Source organism: Cibotium barometz, chromosome 4 (assembly GCF_041138505.1).
Source record: "Cibotium barometz isolate CiBa-2024 chromosome 4, ASM4113850v1, whole genome shotgun sequence".
In the NCBI taxonomy this organism is placed as follows: domain Eukaryota; kingdom Viridiplantae; phylum Streptophyta; class Polypodiopsida; order Cyatheales; family Cibotiaceae; genus Cibotium; species Cibotium barometz.
Window position 1 is genome coordinate 32,198,062 of NC_141049.1, and position 26,324 is coordinate 32,224,385.

Below are 26,324 nucleotides of genomic sequence, written 5' to 3' on the forward strand. Positions count from 1 at the left end.
GTATGTGTATTTGTATGTGTATGTGTATGTGGATATGGATGTAGATGTATGGATGTGGATGTGGATGTATGGATGTGGATATGGATGTGAATGTATGGATGTGGATGTGTATGTGTATGTGGATATGGATGTAGATGTATGGATGTGGATGTGGATGTGGATGTGGATGTGGATGTATGGTTGAGGATGTGGATGTGGATGTGGATGTATGGTTGAGGATATGGATGTGGATGTGGTTGTGTATGTGGATGTGGATGTGGATGTGGATGTATGGATGTGGATGTGGATGTGGATGTATGGATGTGGATATGGATGTGGATGTATGGATGTGGATGTGTATGTGGATATGGATGTAGATGTATGGATGTGGATGTATGGATGTGGATGTAGATGTATGGATGTGGATGTAGATGTATGGATGTAGATGTATGGATGTATGGATGTGTATGTGGATATGGATGTGGATGTATGGATGTGGATGTATGGATGTATGTATGGATGTGGATGTGGATGTGGATATGTATGTGGATATGGATGTAGATGTATGGATGTGGATGTATGGATGTGGATGAGTATGTGGAAGAATGAATGTAGATGTGTATATGGAAGTATGAATGTGGATGTGAATGTGGAAGAATGAATGAGGATGTGTATGTGAAAGGATGTGATGTCGATGTGAGTGAATGAATGAGAATGTGTATGTGAAAGGATGTGATGTCATGTGAATCAGAATGTGAATGAATGATATGGGATGTGAATGGATGATATATGTGATGTGAATGAATCTGATGTGATGAGATGGAAATGATGTGATTGGATGAGAATGGGTACACATATGAATTGGACGTGGATTAAGTAATATGGATTGATGTGGAACAATGTGGAAAGACGAGAGTTCATTATAGAAACTATATTTGTGACCGGCTATAGCAACCCCGAATCCGTTGCGCATAAAACAAGGATCTTTCAGGAGGAGTAGAGTAACAATGCATAAAACACTATTAAGCTTCTACAAAGGGGGAGGCTTCTATTTATAGGAAAAAGTGAGCCTCTAACCAAGCAAACTGATTCTAGAATTTTTCAGATCAGTTTGGTTATATTTTGACCATTTTTGGGTCAGTTTAGCTTACTTTTTGGAACTAGACTTGAATTAGGAGAGAGGAGAGATAAAAATATCTCATTATTTGAGAATTTAAAACTCCACCACACATGTGAAATAGGCGCCTCCTTCATGAGAGGGAGTCCCCACTCTGAGGTGTCAAAAATTCATTTTTTTAGTATTTCCTTTGGTCCTTAGTCCACCACTCTTCATCTTATGTAAGTATTTACTCATTTTTGGGGGGATTTTCTTTATTTCTTCAATTTATCTCCTCCCTACATTTGGATGAATCTGATTGGCCCCTCAGAACCTTAATCTAAAATTTTCAGAAAATCTGGACCCTTAGGAAATAAGGCCTTTTGAACAGATATAATTTATTTCTAATGCGCCTTTTGAAATTCTTTTTAAACTGTTGTTTCGGGGAAATTTATTTTAATTAGAAGAGATATTTTTCCATCCAAAAATATCTGAAAACTGAATAACCTTTCTCTAGAACATTTTCACTCTCTAAGCCAAATATAGGTAGAACAAGATCTTTTATTATTCTGAAGAGGAAATTGATTACAGGGGAAGATACTGGACATCTTGAGGGGCTAGGGAGAAATCTTACAGCTCCTGTGTGTGTGTCTCCTCTCCCTCTACCTATTTTTCATCAACATTTAATGAGGGTATCCTTTATAAAAAAAATTTATAGAGAGAGAAAATACGAGTTTGTGAATTTCTTACAAGGCCCTAGAAATGACCTCCAAAATTTCCTAATGCACACAAACCAGGCTCTGATACTATAAAGAGAATGTGGGGGAGAGGGAGAGCTTCAAACCCTAGCAAGCAAACACACACACACACAAGAGAGAGCAAGACACAAGAGAGAGATGGATGGTTGAATTTTCTTCTATCTTCTTCTTCTCTACTCAACCAACATAACATAAAGATAAGAGTACACACTATATGGGTTAGTACTCAACTACTATAACATACAAGGGTCGGTCCATAATGTGAACCCGACTTAATGAACTCGCACTATAACTATGCCAATCTCTAGTAATCCAAGCCTGTCATCCCACTAGCCGCATATCACCCATAATCTCACCAACCATTCTAGTGGTGTAGATACGGAAGCTATCACCCAGGCGGGTCATCAATGTCCACTGTAGCATTAGTTGAGCTTGATATCTCAACAAAGTGAGTGAATTGAGTGAAAATGAACTCGTCAAATATAGAACATGATTTACGAGTTACGAAAAGCAAGTGGCGATGAAAAGTAGTACCAAAAATAGACAAAACGTGTTATGCAATAAGAGAGTAACTCCAAAAATAGTTGGAGCACTGCTATTTTGAGATGTGGACGAGCCCAAATATTGGCTATTTTTGGATGAAAACATGAAAAGCGTATAGCACACAAAAAAAGAGAAAAAGTTTGTTGCACGAAAAACACCATAACTTTCAACTCCAACCTCCGATGAAGCCGAGCAAATACTCAAACTTTACCGCATAAGCTACATGTTGCCTGTTTTCCTGTTTTAAGTACTGTTTATCTTAAATGACATAACTTTTGATAGAAATATTAGATTGACAAACCAATTGAATCTATAAAAAGCTTGCGATGCCATGCACAGACCAAAAACTTATTAAGATAAAATTGTGTTTCTATGATACAATTCCAATTAGGATAAGATAGGGTGGTCCAGATCGATCATACAAGGACGTGCATAAACTTGTTAATAGTCACTGGAATTCTTCAAAACATGAATAAGAGATTGAATGAAACATCGAACATGCACACGAATAGAATTAACACAATTGATACTTCCTTTCTCTTCTCTTCACAATAGCAAGATCGATGTTGCTCTGATATCATGTTGGAAATACACGAACACGCAGAGATAGGGATAGAGTGACTCAGAGAGAGAGAGAGAGAGAGAGAGAGAGAGAGAGAGAGAGAGAGAGAGAGAGAGAGAGAGTTACACCATATACGCTCCCAAAAGACTAGTTCATATTGATTATGAGTTTGTTAGGGTGTGATATATATAGCTCCAACAACTTACATAGTAAATATAACCGCACGGGCACCCAAAACAGAGCCCGGACACCAAATTAACCCTTGAATTTTAGTAACAGCCTCGCATGAGGGTGTAGAAAACTTTAATTATAAAAGATAAGTATTAAAGAAAGTTAGTTCATCATAGGAAGAACAAAGTCTGTGTTCGGATAATTGGGAGATTCTACACGCAGTGGTGGCCAGTATTCGCAAAACGAATCTGACACCACTATCCAGTTTTTAGAAGGGATTTATATCTTTAACATTTTCATGCATGATAAGATATTAATTCTTGTGGGCTGCTTTTTTGGCTTCTTCTTGAGCCTTGAGATGATTTCTGTGAATCAGAGAGAGAGAGAGAGAGAGAGAGAGAGAGAGAGAGAGATTTTGAGTTTTGGGCCACCCATCCTTATACAGGGAAGGTCGGACCGAGAATGTGATTTATGCCCTCTGGGATCCATTTAGTAGAACCCAGAGTGGATGAGATTTAGAAGAGGCATACCCGGGATAGCGGCAACGTCCAGCGTGGTGGTTGGGTGTACTCAAATTTAATTTTTTTGAATGTGGGGCAAACTATAAGAGATTAATGTGCACATAAACTTAACTAAAAATATTTGGGACATAATGTTGACTTGAATTTAATAAAAAATTAAATATATACATGATATGTATACTTAAATTTAGTAAAAAAAACTAGATAAAAATGGGGGAGAGTAATTTTTCCCATTCTACTCCATTTTGTTTGGTGGGTAAAAAATACACGATTAAACTCAATTAAAAATGTTGTTGTAGTGAGACCTAGCCACAAATCTATAGCCTTGTTATCAACCACATTTATAATCACAAAATGTGAAGTTTTCAATCTCTAGATCCTTTGATTTCTTCACATACAAAAAACATTATTAAGGGTCAACACACACACACACATATCTTCATAATGAAGAGAAGACTAGAGCTACCATTGAAATTCTAAAATAGTTTGGAAATTTGGAAGAATTGTAATAAAACCACTTGCCACTTGGCATCAACCAAGTTATGTATTTTATTCATGACTTACACTTCATGACTTACACACACAACAATGAGAATACCTTACATGTTTCCCTTCCCCCTCTCCGAGGAAATATCTCAAATGAATGCTGGCAAAATTAGTGATCCCATCGTCAAAAAAAACCTATAACTAAAAGCATATTTACATTGTGAAATAGTGTACTTCATGTTTTCGTGTTACGATGGATCATTTAAGAATGGTCTCCGTATGAGGACCCTAGGTTCTCAAGGTGGCCTTACCCCATTTCCAGGAGGTGCAAACATGACCGGGCAAGAATTTTGGCCAGTCACATACAATGTTTGATCTTCGAAAACGTGAATGGAGTGTCATAAGACCTTGCATGTAATCAATGGCCCAAAATTATGTGCATGCGTGAGTAAAAACTCAGGTAAGCGCATATGCTAATTTGCTTGTTGGTTAGTTAATAATTATGATTAGCTAAGCCTCCGCTTCATTTCTCTTAGCCACCCTATCACATTGCATTGTGTGCATCGTAAAACTAACCATCACAAATTTGTGTGTGGAATTTTCTATTGTTTGATTGATTTTCACCATGCCCTAATTTTCTATTACTGAAAATTCGATTCTTAACAATCATTTTTTCATTCACAGAGTTCATTGTCATCTCTCTCTTACAATCACTCTTGTTGTTCTCTCTATTACAATCACTCTTGTTGTTCTCTCTCTCTCTTACAATCACTCTTGTTGTTCTCTCTATTTCCCCCTAAAACCATGGTGGAATTCAAGAAGCTTACTATTGTTCTTGATGTGAATATTACCCACAACCATGTTATATTAGGAAATATTGGTCTATGTTACAGTTTTCTTCTCTTCCATGGAACCCTTAGACACTCACCATAGATTTGATGGATAACAAAGGGTAATAGCTTAGTGCAAATTGGCAAAGCCACCTTCCGTGCTGAATTTATAAGTATATTCACATTTATTTTCATTAATATTTTATTTTATGAATAGAACTACTTAAGATAATTCATTAGTTTTTCTAGAAAGCACAATCTAGTCATCCACTAACAAAAGAAGAATATGGTTTGTAGTCTAGAGACATAATGAGAAAGAAACATGGAAATGACTTCTTGAAGAGGGAAAAATAGTTCAAGCTTCTATTGAGGTCAATGCAATATTATTTCATATTCTTTTTATCTCTTTGTAAGGTGGTTGCAAGATGAGGTTATCTAGTTTCATGTAGTGGGCGCCCTTGGCTTTAGCTGGAAAACAGGCATTTTTTCAAGAAGAATAGCCAATCTCTCCTAGTTAGCCAAGGAGTTTCACTTCAAGGTCTTCTAACAAAACATCATATGCAAAGTTGGGCACCTAAAACTATAATCTAATCGAATATCCAATAATTGCAAATCCCCTTTTCTTTGGGAACCAAGTTTGTATACAGGCCCTGTTGAAGGTTTAGACAGGTACAATGAATGTGAGTAAATTACCTATAACTTTTATATTATTACTCATATGATGTTCCCACTTTGCATATCACAAATACAAATAACATAGAGATTAACTTGATTTACCGAGTAATTTTTGATGTGTTCTACTGTTTTCTATATTATTTAAAAGGTATTAGAATTATTAAAAAACATACTATTTTATCCTCCCACCACATCTACCATTTAAAATGCTCAAATTGTATGGATCTAGTGATGATGATTAGATTGGGAAAGATTAGTATAATGTGGGTATAAGGTAAAATTACAAATCTAACAGTTGGATTTTTGTAGATTTACTTTGGAAAATTTGTTATGACTATCAGAAATTATCCCAAGTTAGACTTAGTAGACTATCTTAAAGGTTTCCCCTATTTAAGAAGAGGGGGACCTTAGATGATCCCATAACTTTTGAAGTGTTTTCCTAAGATGAATTTCATGATCTTTTCCATTCTTTGAATACACAAAAATATCATCTATGAATACAAGAATGAAACCATCTAAATATTCACAAAACACATTATTCATCAAACACATGAAAGTAGTAGGTGCATTAGTCAATCTGAAGGAAGAACAATGAATTGTAATGCCCATACGAAGTCCTAAATGCAGTCTTAGGAATGTTCGCTTCTTTGATGTGAACTCGATGGTATCCAGATCGTAAGTCAATCCTGGTAAAGATAGAGGACCCCACTCAGTTGACTAAACAACTCATCTATGTCGTCAGGTACAGGGTACTTATTCATAATGTTCCACCCATTCAACCCTCTATAGTCAATGCAAAGCCTATATGTCCCATCCTTTTTCCTTTGAAACAAAAACAGACTACCCCAAAGAGAAACACTAGGTCTGATGAAACCCTTCTGCATTAAGTCATCCAAATGAAGCTTCAACTCTCTTAACTCATCCACATTTAAACCTACAGGGTGCCCTAGAGTAAGGTTGGGTTCCTAGTTCTACCTCTATGGCGTGATCTAAGTTTCTAGGAGAAGGCATCCCAGGTAGGTTATCTGGAAAAACATCACGATATTCATCAAGGAGTTTCTTTACATACTCGAGATGGTCTTCCTTCTCTGTCTCTTCCTTAAGCTTATCGGCAAAGATTAATAATGTCTCATACCCTTGACTAATCCCTCTCTGTCTCTTGCTTAAGCTCATCAAGCAAAGATTAATAATGTCTCACACCCTTGACTAATCCCTCTCAAAAGTTTCATGGTCAAACTTAGAAAGTCCTCACTATTCCTCTCTTCCCCTTGAATAACTTGGGTTTCTCCCTCCTCACTAGAAAAACTCACAAATTTATACACACAATTAATGAGGGCTTTGTTGGAGACTAACAAATCCATCCCAATTATTGCATCACACTTACTGATCTAGATGGCATAGAAGTCTCCCTTACACTTCATTCCTGCTAAGGTGAAGGATAAGTTTTCCAAAATCCCTTGGGTGTAGTGAGTTTTCCCATAAGCAAGTTGGGCATACCTCTTTACTTGATTTCCTAATCTTAAGTATTATGATTTCACAAGTTTTGCAAAAATAAAGCAATGAGTGCTACCCGAGTCAACTAAAAAATGAACATCCCTATTGCTTATCTTTCCTTTTACTCTTATCATTGAAGCATGTGCATGAGATGCAGAAGAAACCATACATTTCATTATAGGTTTAGGCAACTCACCTTGTTCTCCCGCTTCCTCGATCATCGGATCCATCTCAGTCAACTTCACTTGCATCTTTGATCCAATACTGAAATTGAATTTAGCTTTGTTCAGGCACTCAAATGTGCGATGTCCCTATTCCCCACTTCTAAAAATCAACCCGAGCCTCCTTGCTCGCTCAATGAACTGGGGATCATTCTGCCATGTTGCTAGTTTGTGGTTCTTCTCATTCCCAGTATTTTTGTTATTGGACTGATTTTGATTTCCAGAATTTTGAAAATTTGGGTTCTGCCTACCCCGCTGATTATAGGGTGTAGATCCTTGGTTTTTCCCACTTTCATAATTTCCATCTTTTTGCTGCATATTACGCCCTCCTTGAAACTTGAAATCATTAGAAAATTCAAGTGTACGTGGAATACCTAATTTTTGAAAACCTTGATGGCCAGTTGGAATTAACCTTAATTTTGCAACCTTTCATTGATTGTATGCTTCCATCCTTTCAAAATTCTCGGCTTTGGATACATCATCTAAGAAATCCCGCGATCATGTTCCCTTCATCTCATGTAAAGGAGGTCCTCCTTCAAGCCCTCTACAAATTTGTGAGTAAGAGCCTCACCTGAGACTTTAGGTGTATACTTATTCAAATGAAGGAACTTCCCCTTGTACTCAACAAAAAGATCATGTTTTCCCTCTTGGACCTACTTCAAAATGTAAAATTCCATCTTCTTTTCTTTATAGTAATGAGGAGAACAATACCTCTTCTCTGGAGTAGCTCAAAATTCAGCCCAGGTAATTGGTTTGTTTAGTCTCTCTCAAATCTATACATGGGACTTCCACCATAATTTTATGATGCCGCGCAATTACAGTGACGCAATTTTAGCCTTTCCCTCCTCTAAAATTCTCAAGGGGAAAAGAAATCCTCCAATTCTTTAAGCCAAGCCTCAAGATCTTCTATCTTTTTTTCACCATTAAACTTCAAGACTTGCTTTCCTGAAAACCTATTTAGGGAAGATTTGGCCACATCTTCCTATATCTTAGCTCTTTTGCAAATTTTTGGTTCATGATTAGGATCAAGAAGAATCGCTACATAGATCCTCGCAGCACCTGCATCGCCCTCGTTCTGATTTGAAGGGCCGGCTACTTCTTTTCCTTATCTTTGTTTAATTATGGGGGTCAATCGTTCAATAAGCTAAGCCTGCTTGGCCAACCTTTGTTGAAATGTGATATTATCAGCCATCTTTTAGGCACGATCAAGGATGCAACCACTCTGATACCTTTGTGAGGCTTTGGCTCAAAAATCACAATACAATTAAAAGAAAATAGAATTCGCACGAATTTTTGAGGTAGAAAGACAACAACTCTGTATATAATCAAGAAAGTTCTCACAATAATTTGATATGAAGCACTCTTGGAAGAAAGGGTTCTAACCACCCATCCATCCCCAAGCTATCTCACTTACATTCTCACTCTCATGAACAACTCACACACGAGCTATCTCATTTGCACTCTCACTCTCACTCTCATGAACAACTTGCACTCACATTCAGACTCACACACGCAGTCTCACTCTCATGAACAACTTGCACTCAAACTCACACAGGAACTATCTCACTCCCACTCTCTCTCATGAACAACTCGCACTCACACTCACACTCACACACACACTCACAATCTTCTTCTTCAGCGATTTTCTCTCAGTTCTTCTTCTTCACACAAAAAGCTAAAAGTAGCCCTTTTTTGAAGCTTTCTCGAACCGCATGCCATATTTTTGGCAATGCATCCCTTTTTTGGAAAATCATGTTCGCAAAGCCTTGTTCACATACGGTCATCATTCCCATGAGATTATTTTTTTTTAACTGGGAAATGGTCCTTTCTCATGGTGCGCCACCTGCGCCTTGGTGACCCAATGAGGATGCTTAATAGCTCATCTCAAAAATTCCATCCTCCTATTCGACTTTGTATCTGTTCGTCTGAGGCTAAATCTTTGTCCTTGACCTCTGTTTAGGACCTGAAATGTCTCGACACAAAAAACCTAGGCACATTTCTCGCACAAAACCACTCAACAACCACTTTGGAGTCACCAAACGGATGTGAACTAATGCGAATCACAAAATTTTATTTTGAGAAAAGTTGTTCTATGTACAAAATGGAAAAACTCTCTCATACAAAACTTCTCCTAATTTCACCTCTAACCTAATCAAAACTCACCCATGAAAATGGCAACCACTTGGAAAATGACCAAAACCAAAAACAATTCTGCAATACAAAATTTTGTCAAAACATGTTAAATGTCCTAACAAAGCATTCTACACACATTCTACAACATGAATGTCCGAAAAAAATTTATATGAAATTATGAAGTGTCAGCTTGAATCCTATACATAAGCCTTATGTAAGTTTATGCGCATAAACCTTATGCAAGCTTTATGCATAAGGATTATGCATAGAGCTTTATGCATAAAGTTTATGCAAAGAGATTCTATATAAGCCTTATGCAAGCTTATGCTTAAAGCTTAAACATAAGCCTTATGCAAGTTTATGCATAAGGCTTATGCATAGAGCTTATAGATAAGCCTTATGCATCCGGATGCAAGATTTATACATAAGGCTTATGCATAGAGATTATACATAAGCCTTATGCTCTCTTATTCATGTAATCGTTAATAAAATCTCATGTCTATTGCACTGGGTGTTGGGTTTAGGGTTTAGCATAGTGCATGACTTATAGCTTATGCATAAGCCTTATACAAGCTTATGAATACGTCTTATGAAAGCTTTATACATAAGGTGTTGATGTGTTTAGGAGAATCTGCCTCTATAGCCCCATCCAAAAGCAGACTAGTATGAGGAGGAACCCACTACCTACAACCTAGCAAAAGCAGCAAATCAAGGCACCAATACACCTAGCAGATTTCACCATGATCCTCATCTGATCAATGTGCATTTTAACACCCTCCCAACCTACATATTTGATCCAGAGCTCACTGTTTCAACTGTCCTCTTAGGCTAGCACAGAACTCTAGCATCTCTTATATTTTTGGGTATTTTCTTTTATTCTTTGGATTTATCTTGTCCCAACACTTGGATTAATCTTATTGGTCCATAGGAACCTTAATTGGACCATAATAAAAAAAATTCAAAAATCTGGACCCTTAGACTAAGGTCTTCTGAATCAATTTTAATTGATTCCAATTGCACCTTGGAAAATCTATTTTGATTTTCTGTTTGAGGGACCCATTTTAGACACTAGGAGGATTTCTATATCCAAAAATATTTCAATTTTGAACTACCTCTCTCTAGATATTTTCTCTCTCTAGGTCAAAACAAGATAAAACAAAATCATTCTTTTATTTCAGAGGGAGGAATAATTACAATATCAGAAGGGAAGGTTCTTACACCTGTATACCTCAAAAGCTGGGGGGAAGGAATCTTACATGCTACCCCACTTAAAAAACGTGAGATGTCATCTCGTAAACTAGAGGACAACTCTTTTCCTTAAGATCCAACTAATTCTGGGGTTCCTTATATTCTGGTCAACCCAACAGAATCCTGGGATAAATATCCCTTATATAGAACTCATCATTAAATAACAATTCATTCAGATCATATCATTCATATCTTTAACACAATAATGGTCCATTAGACTGAAAAATTTCTTTCTCAACATTCTCCACGGGAATTTCAGTTAAGCAAGTTCTCAATTTGTCATCCTATTAACTTGATACACCAGGTCAAGTGTTAACAGTAGCAATCTGATAGCACAATCCAGTAATCTCATAGTGATTTGCTGAGGTCATTATCATCATTCTAGTTACGAACATTACCACAGGGACTTGTCCCATTCATCCTCATTACGGTTTTGCTCAGCTTATCACTTTTCAACCAAAATTCAGGAATCAACTTTTTCCAATCAGAATCCAAATCAATTCATCAAATTTTCAACCAGAATTTTAAAATCATATCAATCACATTCGAATTCATCATCTGGATAGCATTTTTGCTTATAATTTCAACGGCTTAGATTTACTCGTATTATACATTAGGAAAAAAGGGAGCTCATTTTGGAGCCTTTTACGGTTTGGAAAAATAATCTCTCAACCAATCAATAGAGGGCCAACGTAACGTTGGAAATTCATAAAAATAAGAGAAAATAGATAAAAGAAACAATACTTTATGTAGGTACAAGCGTGCTACATTAATGTGGAGATCGGTTTTTTATTCTCACAAGATCTTTGGACATGAAGATAGAATCTAGTCTGACACTTTCTCTGACAAGGGCCTTCCCGCTTCCACCTTCCTTTGAACTTTGAAATGTTGTGCTGCCTTTCCTTCGAAAGGTCTACCATTCTACACCACTGCCTCATTGTGCAGTAGCCTCTTCTTTTCCAAAACTGCTCCCTTGATCCTGTTTGGCTTAGAGTAAGATATTTCTTGTCAACTGTCTGTCTGCCCACTTTCTCTTTCTTGAAACTTCACTTTGTTATATTGTTTACATTACTTTGCTGTTGTTACAGATTCACAAGGTCTCCATGGTGAATAAAAACTATGGCCGTTCTTGTGGAAGACGCTCTGTGGATGATAATGCTATGAAGACAGAATTATACCACACATCATTATCCCATCGACCTGCTTCTTCTATTTCTTTGGTAGAGAATTCAAGTACAGTCAAAACAGAAGGAACTTGGGAAAGGTTTAGTGTTTCGAAAGGAGCATGGGTGCTCATGCAACTTAGCAAAAGAAAGAGACCCCAGACAAAAAACATTTTCTTGGCGTCATGGAAGGGAAGAGTACGAGATTTTAAAATCACCAGAGGGAAGATATCGATGAAAGAAGTTTTGATTAAGCATGTGTACATGCATAAAGAACTTGTCTTGCAAGACTATCCAAATGATCTTCCACAACACAGGCCTAATTGTATATTTTTCTATTGTGGTTTTGTTCTTTATGAGGTGTATGGATTTTTAAAATGAAGCTTTCTTTCTTTGCTTATTGACATTCTTGTGTTATTTTATTTCAGATTTATACAATTCATCGTATGAGACATGGCAAAACATCGATTGTATTCTGGGATTTATAGATGTTTTGCATGGATCGATAGGAGAACAACAATACCAAGGTCGATGTGCAACAGAGCTAGCTCAATCGGGTATATTTTTTACTGATCATTTTTATCAGTTGGCTGGACAATGCTAACACACATGGTGTGTTAAGAAAACAAGATCATCTGACTTATCCTAGTCTCATTAAGCACTGCTATTAGTTTACTTTACCCTATTGATTCATATTTCTTTTTTGCAGGTGCTCAAAAGAAGAGAGAGTTCAATAAAATGCAAAGACATTGAAAATTTAAAAATTGAGATAACACAGACTCCATAAACAAAGGTATTATATTCAATAAAGTAAAATTTTATACAGAAGTGTTTAATTGTATATGTAGAACATATTCTTGACAACCATTTTCTATTTATCTACAGCCTGATCCAGAGGTTGCTCTACATGGTCCAAGCTCTCCGTATCATCTTTTTTTGGAGAATCTGTTTTCTGCTACTCCATCCTGTCCTGTACAATCTCTTGGTGCTGCTCCATTGTCTCCTCTACTACCCCTGGAGAATCTGTTTGCTGTGCTGCTCCATCTTCTCCTCAATAACATCAGCAGCAGCAGGTCCTTGTTCCTGTGGCTTCTCCTCATCAGCAATAGGTCCTTGTTCCTGTGGCACCACATCAGCATCATCTATGTCATCAAGGTGTATGACACCTTCTCGGACTTTAGAGCTCTCACCCAACTCGACAGTAGCTGGTACAATAGGTTTGGGAGAGGCATACTTCAAAAACTTCCAAATTGTATCAACTCTGAAGCTATATACATAGTTCAAGATGAAGCTATCTTCTCTCATCTGCAACAATGGCATATGATGATTTAGAACACTTTGTACCAATATCAATTATTTTGAAGCTAAATGAAAATCATTTTTTCTTACAAGGTCTGGTTGTCCTATCTCAAAATAGCTTGAAAGTATATATTTGGCACTGATCAGCACTCTCCAGCAGCCCCGCAGCTACTTGAATCATCTTGTTGTGGTGTCTGTACAGTTGGAAAGATATGTTAGAAACTATTAACATCTAAACAAAACAAAATTATTCAATAGGTTCAAAGGCATAGCATGAAATAGACATCAGTAGGGGAAACGACTTTCTACCTCTAGATTTATTGACTCTATTGAATCCAAAAGATTGACATTAGGAGGACAGTGATCCAATGCATCTAGAAATCTTTTAATACAACTGCAATACATATAATTCAGTTAGTGTGCATTAAAACAAAATAATAAAGTTTAAAGTTAAAAATAGCACACACACCACTTACAATTTCAGCTCTCTGTGTGTGTTTTTAAGAGAGTTGAATATAAAGCATTGCTTCTGCTGGATATCAATAGAAGCAAAGCTCCAGTGGTCACTATGTAAGGAAAAAAGCATTAAGAAATCAAAGGCTACAAGAGTTCTCAATCTTAAAGAAGAATCCCAAAAGAAGCAGTCCCACATACCTGTTATGGTATGGAAGTAGCAAAACATCCATAACATCAAAATTGCAGTGTCTGAAGCAATTGAAAATATCCATGGGAGTTTCCTTTGCATATCTTAACCTGGAGGAAATGGCAGGATCAATAATATGAACTATATGTTGTACAACGTGGTTAAGCAATTGAAAATATCCATGGGAGTTTCCTTTACATATCTTAACCTAGAGGAAATGGCAGGATCAATAATATGAACTATATGTTGTACAGCGTGGTTAAGCCAGCTTCTCATCATGCTGCATTGGACCAAACAATAATTAGGGTAGGGTGTAAAGGAGGTACAAGAAGCCTGATTGTTTTACAAACAAATGTAAAATAAAAGACACTTACTAGAGCATTGCAAGAATGATAGTATCTGAGCAATACTCATTCTTATGAGCCAATGATGCCAAGCATGGTTTTGTCAAGTCAAAATTATTCACTGAAGTTTCATCCTCAATATGGACAACTATGTTAGGGCCCAGCTCCTACAACCTTCTCTGTATCTGCAGCTCCCTCTGTACAGTCTCCACATCTATAACAGATTTGGATTCTTTTATTTGCTGCTTCAGTGACTCCTCATAAGTAGCTTTCCCTCTGGTGTTCTTTGAGTGGGTTACTTCAACAACCTTAACCTCATCTACCTTCAACTTTCTTGTAGGTGTTCTTTGAGTGGGTTACTTCAACAACCTTAACCTTAAACTTTCTTGTAGGTGGAATTAATAATATGTCTCTCATCTTGATGTCCTGCCACACATTGCATCTTCAAAATATTTATCCAAGTAATCCTCTGCCATTTTCTGTAAGGAAAGAATGGTAGTCCTGTTCCACCTGAAACCAAGGTGCCAACTATCGCATATGTCTTTCACTAGTCTCTAAAAAGGTGCCTTGGAGATTGCAAAGCCTATAGCTTTCTATTGCTTGCTGATCTCCTTTAGCACACCTGCACCATGTTTCAATCTCTTGGCCTTTTGTTGGAGCAGGCTCATTGGCTTCCCCTTCCTGCCATGTGCAACTCTTTCCTAAATTCCTTGATACCTGCCCCAACTGCTGCTGCTGCAAGCCCTGGCCCCTTGCCAGCACTCCTTGCAGTTGACTTGGTTCTAGCCATCACTCTAACAAGCTGCATACAAAGCAATGGAAAGAGATTACAGCCATGGAGAACATGGAATGATACAAAAAGGCAATGACAGGGATAGATGAAGCAACATTTATAAATTTGCAACAAAACGCGATTTTGACAATTTGAAATTCCTAATAGCTCACTCTCGCATTTTCGTGCAAATACTTGAAGTAACATGTTGGTACATTCCTACAGTGATTTCTCTGTCTTTACAACTAAATACAATACATTAGGAAAAAAGGGAGCTCATTTTGGGGCATTTTAGAAGAGAGAGAAAATAATCTCTCAACCAATCAGGAATGGGCTAACATTACGTTGAAAATTCAACAAAAGAAGATGAAAATAAGAAAAATAAATAGTACTGTATGTTCATAAAAGCGTGTCACATTAATAAGGTGATCCAATTTGAATCTTTAAAAAATTTATTTTTTGTGCAGAATTTGGTGATTCTGACACTGCAAACGCGTCCGAAACGGCCCAAAACCCCCAAAATGACACTTGAAACGCTGGAATCGAACATCCGGAGGCCCGGAAACGGCCAAAAAAGGTCCCAAAAGTGAGATTTGCAACAAAACGCGATTTCAGCTGTTTGAAATTCCTAAACCCTTCTCCTCGCGTTTTCCTGCAAATTTATGAGGCAGCCTGCTGGAACATGCCTTCAGTCATTTCAACCAGCCTAATTCAAAAGTGTTTCTGCTTGTAGTATTTATCCTAATATCTAAGCTACATCACATCCCAACAGTATGTGTTATACTATTAAACAAGAAGATAAGGCTATAGAGAGTCTTACTGACCTGGAAGCTATCTGTGGGTGTGCTGTGCTGTTGATGAGTACCTTGTGCTGGGGATGAACCTTTGCTGCTGGTCAGGATGATGCTGATGGTGCAGAGTAGGGAGGTAGGGAGGCAAGAGAGCTAAGAGGGAGAGCCAAGACAGGAGAGATTAAATAGGAGGGAAAAGATTAGTGCAAAATACAAAAAAGGCAGCTACTAAATGATGGAGCCGTTTTTTCACATGTGTGGATGGGACCCAGATCTCTTGGAGTTTGAAACTTGGCACTGTGAATGGGTGTTTTAATCTCTTGGACTTTTGCTGCAGCATGCTCATTGGCTTCCCCTTCCTGCCATGTGTAACTCTTCCCTTTGGAGGCACACTAGATTCCTTGATATCAGCCCCAGCTGCTGCTGCTGCAAGCCCTGGCCCCTTGCCAGACCTCCTTGCAGTTGCCTTGGTTCTTGCCATCACTCTGAAAAGCTGCATACAAAGCAATGGAAGAAGATTACAACCATGGAGAACATGGAATGATAGAAGAAGGTAATGACAACTTGGATAAAGCAAAATTGCACAATTTGTAACAAAATGCGATTATGATAATTTGAAATTTCTAACAGCTCATCATCGCATTTTTCTGCAAATACTTGAAACAACATGCTATTGCATTCCTACAGTGAATTCTCTGCTTTTACAACTATAAACAATATGGATTGAGTTTATGCAAGGAGTATACAGCCTTGAATAGCCTAGAAAGATACAAAATCACAATGAAAGGGAGGGTGGATGAAGCAGCAGTTTCAAATTTGCAACAAAATGCGATTTGGGCTGTTTGAGATTTCTAAAGCCCTCTCCTCGCGTTTTACTGCAAATTCTTGAGGCAGCATACTGGAGCATGCCTTTAGTCATTTCAATGTGTATACAGCTTGGTGCAACATGGATTGAGTCTATAGAAAGCAAGAAGTGATCAAGTTCTCACTCAACAAGCCCAAATAAGAAGTCTTCCTGCTTCTACTTGCAGTGAAAAAAATCTAAGAAATGCATATAATATTTATCATAATATCTAACCTACATCACATCAATCAGTACCTTAAACTAATATATTATTAAATAAGAAGAGAAGGAAATAGAGTGTCTTACTGACCTAGAAGCTATCTGTAGGTGTGCTGTGCTGATGATGCGTATCCTATGCTGGGGATGAATCTGTGTTGCTGGTCTCGATGCTGATGGTGTAGAGTAGGGAGGTAGAGATGCAAGAGCTCTGAGTTAGGAGAATATTTAATGCAAAATACAAATAAAGTAGGTATTAAATACCACACGTGTGAAATGTAGTCGTTTTTTAACACGTGTGGGTCCCACCCAGCTCTTTTGGAATTTAAAATTTGACATGTGTGAAAGTCACTTTTTGCCTTGAAAATTGTGCCAATCATAATTTCATAATCAGATCCATTAAAACTCTCCCCTCCCCGTCTTCCATCCCTGCCAGCACCCTCCCATCATCCTTTTCCTTCCCCCTCTGATCACTTCCTACCCAACACACTCCATCCACTTTGCAACCTGTCTGAAGACTACTACCACTGCCAGATCTCCAGGTTACCTGTGCTGCAGCTCAAGTTTGGAAGAGAGCAAGAGAATCACCAGGGCAACAGTATGGAAGAGGAAAAGAAAGGTCAGAGATCTATACTCTTTTCAATGTTTTTTGATGTATATTTCTTCTATCTATAGAATTCTTGAATCTCACTGCCTAGGAATCTGGTACATCACCCTAGGATTTGATTAGAGATGGATATGAATAGGACTTAGAATTTTGCAACAAAATGCAAGGAGAGTGCTTTACATTTTCCAAATAGTCCAAATCGCGTTTTCCTACAAATTTTGATATTAGTTCCAGTTTTTATTTCTTCCTCTTTGTTTTGCTCTGTTTTGCCCTGGGGAATTCCTCCTAGTGTCATTTACTGTCCAGAACATTGTGAGATGTCCCTAGCATTTGATTGGAGATGGATGTCAATAGAAATGGAGAATTTGCAACAAAATGCGAGGAGAGTACTTGACATTTTTCAAATGGTTCTGCATCGCGTTTTCTTGCAAATTCTTGTGTCCCTTTTGGTTTTCACTTTTTCCTCCTTGTTTTGCTTTCTGTCCCTGAGGATTTCTTTCTTGATGATGAGAAAAGTTTCTGCTTTGGAACAGTTGATTCTCAGGCCCCTCCTTTCAAGAGGAAGCTGGACTTTTCTGCTGCTATACTCAGACCACAGCAATCACCAGGTGATTCATGTGTGCTCATGAAGAGATTTGTTTGGTGATATCCTATACATTACCTAATTGCATATGTCAGCATATAGAATACCATAGATATATTTGGGGATTATGTGAATAAGCAGGCCTCTAGGGCCTCTTACTTTTTGTCTTACACTTCTTATGCATTAGCATGTGGTGTTAAGGAGCCCAAATGTCTGGAGGGCTATGGAAAACACAAGCTCATAAGGTTTCGAGAGCCACCCATGATTGCATCAGGCTACACAATCCAAGAAGAAGAACACGTGGAGATAGCTGAAGACAAGGATACCCCCCTCAGACAAGCAACAGAGGCAAGCATTGATAAATAGAAAGTCGACATCAAGCCAACAAGGAAGAAAAAGAGTCCAATCAAGTTCAAAAAGAGAGTTCCGACTGGCAGGCCTTGGGAGTAATAGGATTTAGTCATCAAATATAGCACAAACATTATGTTGAAGTTGAACTGATTTGTATAAAGTCTTTGATCCTCATCAGTTCCTTGTCCGTACGGACGATCAGTACCCTTTTGCATTTGTCCCATCACCGTATGACACTTCAGTACTCTTCCCACACTCAGTAGCTTCTAAAAGCGTTTGACACTCAGTACCTTATTGGTAAGGATCAATAGTGTGTCTAGCGTTTGACACTCAGTACCTTATTGGTAAGGATCAATAGTGTGTCTAGCATAATTAAGTAGTATTGATTGAATTTTTTGTGTGTAGCTCATGGATGTATTGATGCTTGTTAATATAGATCACATGTTTCACAAAAGAAATACTTTTGATGGAGTCTCAAAACATATAGCCATAACACCAAGAGTCACTTGTTCCACAGAATAAAAATCTATTGATTGAGTTTGAAAACATGTGGACATAACACCAATAAGTTACAAACTGCTATTCATGTTTACTTGTCCATTTATGGTTTCTAAATATCTTCGAATCCCTCCATTGTCTATGTCTCTCTACTGCCATTGAATTGTCCAAAGTTTGTCTTCGTCTTTGCTTTTGGGCTAGAATAAAAGCAAGCTTGACTTTGGAACTAGCAACTTTTCTTTTAGCATGCAGCCTTTGTAGAATGCCTCGGTAAAACCATTGGAAGACTTCCTTCAGACTATTTGCCTTTTGACTCCCTCCATAGTGTTGTGTGTGTCTGAAAAATGCGTTACGTGCCATGTAGTGAGACTTCTCCATGCCTTGGGTAGACCAAATTGCTGGGCATCCATACTTTTTGACAAAATAGGGAAGGTGGTTGTAGATGATATGCTGTTTTCACAGAGACATAAGAATGCATAGTAAGTTATAAAAGAAAAGAGGATCACACTTAAGTAAAAGAAGAAGACATCACTTTACCATGTAGTGAGTTATATTGCAGGCCATCCACGCGTCTTTCATTGACTTCCCAAAATGTTTAATTGCCTCTTCAAAGTTCTTGTAATCACTCTTTGTCCATGTTACATTGTCACAGAACATGAAGAGTTGATCAAGAGACCTCCACACCTCTGCCTTCACATTTCGTGCTTCCCCATCTACCTCATGATCTTTCACGGCATTATGGACTTGCTTCCACAATCCATAACTAATCCTTGAAACTGTTCTACCTTGCCTTACTTGCTTACTACTGTGTTTGGGTCGAGACAAGAATCTTCTTGCCTTAACACCACCAATAGAGGGCTTGATTAGTACCTCCTTGTTGCCATTGGTAGACTTGCTTACTACTGTGTTTGGGTCGAGACAAGAATCTTCTTGCCTTAACACCATCAATAGAGGGCTTGATTGGTACCTCCTTGCCATTGGTAGACTTTTTAAAATCCTTTGTGATATGAATATCACCTCCATGCAGACCTATATCGAATAACACTTTTTCCAATGCATGAAGAGCATCCTTTCTATTTCTTTCGGGACGGAGTTTCGAAGCAAATCCAATATACAAAAATACCAATTTCTCAATAATTCAACATAGAGCATGCAATGTGCATATGTGAACATTACATAGTGGAATGTCAAGAATGGCCTTGAAGTCAGGGTCAAATTTACCTCTATTAGGTGCTCTCTTCCACCATTTGGAATCCATTACTTGAGCTGATTCTTTGCAGTAAAGACAAGGAGACTTTGAGTTACCTCCTTTACTAACGTTATACATGCACTTAAGTGTTTTAAGATCCCCCGCCATGTGCCACTCTACTTGAAAATCACCTTTTCCTGCAACATGGAGATTCTCTCCTTGCACTTGTCTTTTAATTATTCTTGGTATTTTCGTGTGGTGAAACACCCAATCTAGTGTTTCATGGTCTTCTGTCTTTACCTGTAATTATACAAAACAAAAGTCTTACTATAAAAGATTTGAAAACATTGACTAAAATCAAGTACGAAATAAAAAATGATCATACCTGGAACGAGCCCAACCACCATATGTGTTTCTCCGACTGCACACTAAAATACTTCAAACTCACTTCAGTCAATGATGTATCAAGTGCTCCATTCATCAATGTGATAGTAATCCTTTCCATTTTCTTTTCTTTTACAACCTCACACTCATCCAGTTTGATAATAAATTTCAAAATGCCTTTGCACTCTTCAAATGTTATTCCATAAAGCTCGACCATTCTTCTTTGAAGTTGTTGTAGATCTACAAATATATTGTTCCAAGGGTCATACACAGTGGTTCCTTTACCACCATGAAATATATTGTTCCAAGGGTCATACACAGTGGTTCCTTTACCACCATGAAATATTTCTTTAATATGGATATATTGTCCAATAAACTCATCTATACTTTCATTCAAATGACCTCTTATCTTCCACACTGTTGCTGGATTTGGCAGTAAAACTCGTTTAATCCTTTGATCTCTCAAAGTTGAGGATATCGCATGGAAAATCGAACTATATCCCTTCCTGCTAACTCCACTAACATCAAGAGCCTCTTGGATTGTAGTACCATCAACTTGATTATTGGATATAAAGTCCTCTACAACATTGCGTTTGATTGTTTTGTATTTTTTTCTTCAATTAAACCTTTTGCTACACCACAAGAAAGCAATCCTTTCATTTGTTTAACTGGAAGAAGGTTGGGATCCATATTTTCTTTTGCAGGCTCCAATAGTTTCCTATAGTAACAACACAATATGCCTATATTATTCAACACTTCCAATCCTGTTTTGCGTTAATGGACAAAATAGATATAGTCATTTGAGAGCATTTTTGAGTATAAAAAATAAAAAATTACAAACTAACCTTGCTTCCTGAATTCTTCGCTTGCATCCACCAGTCCCAGCCTTCAAATTTGCAATGTTTTTAATCTTCCTGCTTCGTTGTCTATCTCCAAGCACGGTTCTCTTCCTTCTTGATCTTGTCAACTCTTTTTTACTCTTTGAATGCTCCTCAATTTCATTCTGCAAACTGCTGCTCCAATTTTGCACGAATAGCTATCTCTTGAATCCTGGCCCCCTTTTCTTGTAGGTACATTGTTTTATATGTTTCTGCAAATGCAGACTGTGCTGAAATATAACCAAGAAGTCCATTTTGTCCATTGCCCACAAACCTCAATAGTGTGGTTGGATTGACAAATGGAGGTGTAGAGTTTTTTACTAGACATTTTGGATATATACTTCCATCACACCATAAGTCAATATGTTGGAGCCCTTCTCTTCTCATATTTTCCCGTTATTGAGCATTCAGCACCGTATCCTTTCGTCTTTTTTGTGCTAGAGCATATTGTTCTTCTAAGTCAATGTGAAGATGGTGTAATCGCTTCTTCTGAGATTGTAACTCACTAGTATCGGCCATTTTTTGTGCTTCTGAGGTTGCAAAGTTTGTTTGTGCTTCTGAGGTTGCAAAGTTTGTTTGTCAATCTCATAGTCTTTTTGTAATATGAATTGTGGAAGTGTGGCGGTATCCATACAATCATTAAGTTCAGTGATGGATTCTTTATGAGAGGCCTGCACACGTCGTCAAAAGAGAAGTGAAATCTTTGAGAAACAAAAAAAAATTAAGGAGATATTTAATGCAAAATCGTGTTAGTTAGACAAAAGATTATCTTATTCTTTTCTGAATTGACAGTTCAGTAGTCCTTACTGACAGTTCTGAGCCACGTTTCCATATTTTATTATTTTTGAGATCTTTTAGGAGAGAAATAAATCAAAAAATAGTGAATTTCTTACAGGGCCCCAAAATGAGCTCCGTTTTTTCCTAATGTACTACCAGTAAAGAGCTACAGTTATACCCTCGGTATATACGGGTAGTCACGGTCCTTGGAATTATAAGGTAAATACCATCATGTCTACGCCTCAAGCAACTCAGGGATTCCATATAATTGCGGTACTTCCATCTGAAGACCCAATTACCAATTTATGAATTTCAGTCTGAATATCAATTTGTATGAATTTCATCACACAATTCCAACCTTTTACTGTTACTTCATAAATTTTTGACATTTTTGGCTTCTTAGTTGGTCCACTATAGCCAATTTGCTCTGATACCAGCTGAAAGATCCCTGCCCCCTCCACGCAACGGCGGATGCGGGATTACTAGCACTGGAAGTAGCACTCCTTGCGCAGTGCCGGGGCCTCCCTACGGATATCCGGACAGGAGACTAATCCCTTGGTTCTTCTAAAACCGAACTCGGAAAAACTCCCTTGCCTGGAAAGCACGGGCGATTCCTCCAGGATATTTTTACTCTAACGTAGTCAAGGTCATTACTGACGAAACTGATCTGACGGAACCTAAAGTCACTTGATCAGATCAAGGAAGAAACTTGCACTTGGATCATAGAGATCAACGCTTTTTTTCCCATCGAGCACAGTCGTTGATTCCTTTTTCCATATAACAATTACTATCCGGGATTTACTTCATCTAGCGTACTACAACAGAAATTGAGTCTCATTTTACGAATCCATCAGTCTAGCCTAACCCCATCCAGTCCCATGGGTTAGCCAACCACCCAACCATTGTAGTGATGGGATCCAATTAAGAATTTGGTTAGGTTTTGTCCCGGGTACCACGGAAAAGAGTTCCCACGCCTCCTAGCCGGATGTTCATGCAAACTTAAAGCTGGTCACACCACTTACACACCCAATATGAAATTACTTTCTTCAGCTATCTTTAAAACAATCATTTAATAAAGCCATAGTATCACTGATCACAATCCTCCAAAATATCCGGTTGAATCTTAATTTCCAATCGTTCCTTCATTGGAGTATCTATGGCATCATTGGCAACCAGAATGCTCACCACATGTCCCACTCAGGGGCCTTTTAGATAGTTCCTAGCTCATAGTACCCGATAATATATTCACTTATAAAAAATTCAAGATGGAATCTCCGTTGAAGATCAGCAAGATCAACCAAGAGATCCATATAAAAGAGCCATGGACTCATCCGTTAAGGACCAGCAAGGTCAATCATTCAGGTCCATGCCCGGTTTCAGAAAGCAACTCTTACTCCTTGTTCCAATATCTTCCACGATGCACGTGTGGGTATCTTCGGTGACCCAGAGCCTGAGCACCGTATGGTCAGCACCCTCTAGGATCCTGCATAGGTCACCTAGCGCTTCACTCATAGGCCGCTTCCTTGGTCCCTCATCCACCATACTAGAAGGTCACCATTTCAATCTGAGGCTAGTCAAGACCTCGGCCGATCCTACTACGGGAGACATCCTCCGTTGACTCTCCGTCAGCTGTTGCAACTTTATCAGTTAGGTCTCCAACGACCTTATTCACAAGACAGTCAAAATGCTTCCCCAATATTCTTGACATAAAACAGTCATTACAAACAGGTCACAAATACAGTTTCTTTAATGAAATCTCCACCATACCGGAAGCTCACCATTTCAATCGAACTAAGGCTGGTCAAAACCTCGGCCGATCTTGCTACGCAAGACGTCCTCCGTTGACTCGCCGTCAGCTGTTGCAACTTTATCAGTTAGGTCTCCAACGACCGTATTCACAAGACGGTCAAAATGCTTCCCCAACCAGCATTCTTGACATAAAACAATCATTACAAACAGGTCACAAATATAGTTTCTATAATGAACTCTCATCTTTCCACATTGTTCCACATCAATCCATATTACTTAATCCACATCCAATTCATATGTGTACCCATTCTCATCCAATCACATCATTTTCCATCTCATCACATCAGATTCATTCACATCACATATCATTCATTCACATCCCATATCATTCATTCACATTCTGATTCACATGACATCACATCTCATTCATTCTCATCCCGATTCACATCACATTACATCTCATCCATTCACTCACACATCGACATCACATCCTCATTCATTCTTCCACATTCACATCCACATTCGTACTTCCACACATACACATCTACATTGATTCTTCCACATACTCATCCACATCTATACATCCACATCCATATCCACATCCATACATCCACATCCACATCCATATCCACATCCATACATCTATATCCATATCCACATACACATCCACATCCATATCCACATCCATACATCTACATCCATATCCACATACACATCCACATCCATACATCCACATTCACATCCACATCCACATCCATACATCCATATGCACATACACATCCATACATCCACATCCACATCCACATCCACATCCATATCCACATCCATACATCTATATCTGTATCCATATACACATCCACATCCATACATTCACATCCATATCCACATCCATACATCTATATCCGTATCCATATACACATCCACATCCATACATTCACATCCATATCCACATCCATACATCCACATCCACATCTACATCCATATCCACATCCGTACATCTACATCCATATCCACATCCACATCCACATCCACATCCACATCCATACATCCACATCCATATCCACATCCATACATCTACATCCATATCCACATACATATCCACATTCATACATCCACATCCATACTTCCATATCCACATACACATCCACATCCATACATCCACATACACATCCACATACACATCCACATCCACATACACATACACATCCACATCCATATATCCACATCCATACATCCACATCCACATCCACATCCACATCCATATCCACGTCCATATCCACATACACATCTACATCCATACATTCACATACACATCTACATTCATATCCACATTTATTCATTCTCATACACATGCATACCCTTTCTTTCACATATACATCCGCATTCACATCCAATCACATTCCATACTCATCTTATCGCATCGGTTCTCATCCTATCACATCCCATACACATCTTATCGCATCCCATTTACATATTATCACATCCCATACACATCTTTTACATGCTATTCCCATGTAATAGCTTTTTCTAGATTGATACCGATAATAGGACTTTTTCTAAATTTCTGCCAATTGCTTGGCCTAATTAAAGATTCTTTTTCTGATAACTATTTCCATATTCCTTCTCAATTCCTCAATTGAATTATATTCAATATTCTTCTTTTGAATAAAAGAACTCATGGGATTTGTAGAAATCAATTCCATCCATATTTTCACTTTTGGTAAATAATCATGGTAAATTATAAATCGAATTATACTAAAAATTCCTCTTCTTCCCATTTAATTTCTTGGATCCCAATTACCATGGGAATTCCTCTTTTTGCATTTAATGATTTACATTTTAATGTCATGGAAATTCCTCTTTTTCCATCAATTATTTATCATAAAATAAATTTATCTAAATTAAAATATCCATTATTTCAATATGCTAGAAATTTCTCTTTACCCGTTGTCAGGCAAAATTCTGAAAGGTGTTTTGAGTCTATGTACATATGGGATACATGGTATGCAAATAAACTTTGCCCTGAATGCCCTGGCAAATGTACAGAGTGAATGGTTTTGCAGTGAGTTGGTATATGCGTGTTGTTTTTTGGGAGATTGGAAGTTTTTTTATTGCAGCAGTATGGTGTGCGGGTGGTTGCCAAATGTAGGGCACCGACGTTAATGGTCGTATTTTGGTAAGTTGAGGTGCAGCTGATGGAGTGTTGTGAGCAGATCTTGCACTTTTGGAAGGTCGTGGTGCCGCATGTTCAGATGAAGCAAGGAGAAGGAGGGGCCATTGTAGCATTGGTGGCCATCATTTTGAGGCTTTAAAAATAATAAAAATATACCAACCAACGTGGCCAGCAATGAAATGGCCACGTGGAGCTTTGTATAGGTGCCAACACGTTGGCCAGCGCATCCTCTCGAAGGTGGTGGGGCGAAGACGCAAAAGAGAAAACGAAGATGGCCGCCTCGTAGATGAGGGAGATCGCCTTGCTGAGGCGCTACAGCGACAGAGGCGAGTTGAGGTTGCAGGGA